The sequence below is a fragment of the Mustela erminea genome, chromosome 8, assembly GCF_009829155.1.
Source record: "Mustela erminea isolate mMusErm1 chromosome 8, mMusErm1.Pri, whole genome shotgun sequence".
NCBI classification, from domain to species: Eukaryota; Metazoa; Chordata; class Mammalia; order Carnivora; family Mustelidae; genus Mustela; species Mustela erminea.
Genome location: NC_045621.1, coordinates 111,137,181 through 111,140,011, shown reverse-complemented (window position 1 = coordinate 111,140,011; position 2,831 = coordinate 111,137,181). Strand labels below are relative to the sequence as shown.

Genomic DNA, 2,831 nt, shown 5'->3' with positions numbered 1-2,831 from the left:
CCTGGAATCATGACCTGAGCCGAAGGCAGAGGCTTTAACCCACTGAGCCACCCAGGCACCCCTGAAGGCAGACACTTAACCATCTGAGCTACCCAGGCACCCCAAAAAATTGAACAATTTTTTTACTGCCATGTAATATCCACCCATTCCATGTTCACATGTCCTCATTTAACAACAAAAAAAATTTTTTTAAGTCAGTTTGTTAAATTCAGGTTTGAAACAAGAGCACACTTTGCATTGGGTGGTATGTCTCGTTAAGAAGAAAATCACAGCTCCAAAATGGAGTCACTTATGTTAGGCCATGTCACCAATATGGGGTTTAATCCCTAACCTAATTGCAGTTTCAACTTCCTTCAGCAATGTAGTCTTAATTGGTCAGTTAGGGATTCTCTGGTCAGTACCAGTGACATAATCTCTTGTAGGGGTCAAGGTTAAGCCAACCCAAAATGTGTGTTTTTGTTTTTTGCTTAAACATCACCATTTATCACATTGAGTCTGAAATGCAATTCATGACATAATGACAAAAATTTTTTCACAAGTACTGCCTGAAAGAGTAGTGGCTATATTAAGAGAGATCAAATAAATTGACACTCATATGGAACTTTTTAGACAAAAGGGAGTTGTTAAGGGTACCTGGATGGCTCAGTGGGTTAAGCCTCTGCCTTTGGCTTGGGTCATGATCTCAGGATCCTGGGATCCAGCCCCACATCAGGCTCTCTGCTCAGTGGGGAGCCTGCTTCCCTCTTTCTCTCTGCCTGCCACTCTGCCTACTTGTGATCTGTCAGATAAATAAATAAAATCTTAAAAAAAAAAAAAAAGTTGCTCATAAATGTAGGTATTTTTCATTCTCTAACAAGACTTTGTCTTTTTAAAATAAATCAGGTTCTCTTCTTGTTCCCCAAAGATGACGTCCTTTGCGTCCTACCAGGTGATCCAAGTCTTCTTTAAATGGATTGTAGCCTTGTTCCTTTAAACAACGCAGTGCCCAGAAAATCTGGTCCAGAAGAGAAAATTCTTCCCAGGGAACACACTCACACCTTTGATTCTTTTTTAGGCTCTGTTTATCTTTGGTTCCGGGTCATGAGTGATATCTATCTCTCCTTTCCTTAGTACGGTCACATAATGGTAATTTTCTTTCTCAACAAAGAAATTCACAACTAAGGCAAAGAGGATATTTTCCAGGTGAAGAGCTGCTTCTTACCAGTTTTCCCTTTGAGCACATTCTTCCCACGTTTCACCAAACTCCAAATGGCCCCAGGGAGTTAAAAACTATGTCTCCAACTGACCCTTTCCTCTTGCCGGTAGGACACAAAGAGGATGCTGGCTGCTAGTCACCACTACTCCTACGGAGATTCTAGGATGCTGCCTGGGAGGCTCCAGGTGGGCCATCATAGCATGAGGACCCAGCAGAGGCCAGCCAAAATGTGCTACTTTGGCTTACTGATGGTTTTATTTTTATTTATTTATTTATTTATAGCTAGTGAGCAGGGGAAAGGGGCAGAGGGAGAAGGAGAGGGAGAATCCCAAGTAGACTCTATGTTGAGCTCAGAGCCCAGGGCTCAATCTTACAACCCTGAGATCATGACCTGAACCCAAATGAAGACTTGGGACACTTAACCCATCAAGCCACCCAGGTGCCCCTATTTATTTTTGTATAGATTTTATCTATATATTACGGGGGGGAGGAGCAGAGGGAGAGGGACAAGCAGACTTCCCCCTGAGCTTAGAGCCCCATGTGGGACTCCAGCTCATGACCCTGAGGTCATGACTTGAACCAAAATCAAGAGTTGATGCTTAACTGACTGAGCCAGACAGGTGTCCTGTATGCTTATTATTTTATTTTATTTTAAAAGACCCTATTTATTTATTTATTTATTGATTGATTTATTTTTTAAAGATTTTATTTATTTGACAGAGAGAAATCACACGTAGATGGAGAGGCAGGCAGAGAGAGAGAGAGAGGGGGAAGCAGGCTCCCTGCTGAGCAGAGAGCCCGATGCGGGACTCGATCCCAGGACCCCGAGATCATGACCTGAGCCGAAGGCAGCGGCTTAACCCACTGAGCCACCCAGGCGCCCGACCCTATTTATTTATTTGACAGAGATCACAACTAGGCAGAGAGGCAGGCAGAGAGACAAGAAGGGAGCCCCAATGTGGGGCCCGATCCCAGGACCCTGGGATCATGACCTGAGCTGAAGGCAGAGGCTTCAACCCAGTGAGCCACCAGGTGCCCCTATGCTGATTATTTTAAGTCAAATTACTTAAACAGCCAATTAATAAGAACTTTGATGTTCCTTTGTCTCCTGATGCCCTTTTGTCTCCAGGAAACAGGAGATAAATCTCCCACGTGAAAGGTATCCTCTCTGTACCAGGAGGTAAAGATATAGCCTTATCTCCAGAGATATGGAATTTAGACCCGAGAAGCCTATATAAATCATGCTGTTACTTTCTACTAGTTTGCTATCCAACATTAATTCTGTTTAAAATTCCTTATCTAAAAAAATAAATAAATAAAATAAATTAAAAAATTCCTTACCTACTGAAGCTCATGAAGAATTTTCTTTGTCCCGTTAATTGCTCACAGATTTATTGTTTCATTGTCTAGAAACATAAAAAATTTCCTGTCCTAGTCACTTCCTTGGGTCTGAATTTTGTTTTTGGGCTTCCCTGCATATGTAATTAACTTGGCTTTTTTTCCTGTTAATCTGTCTCATGTCAATTTTATTTTGTTTTTGGGCTTCCCTGCATATGTAATTAACTTGGCTTTTTTTCCTGTTAATCTGTCTCATGTCAATTTTACTCTTACACTAGCTTAAAGAATTTTAAGTGGT

At 41.7% G+C, this 2,831-nt stretch overlaps 1 pseudogene; it reads right to left on the bottom strand.

Moving 5' to 3' along the window:
• Nucleotides 1-868: 868 nt before the first annotated feature.
• LOC116597107 lies at nt 869-1,392 on the bottom strand (annotated as a pseudogene).
• Nucleotides 1,393-2,831: the final 1,439 nt, after the last annotated feature.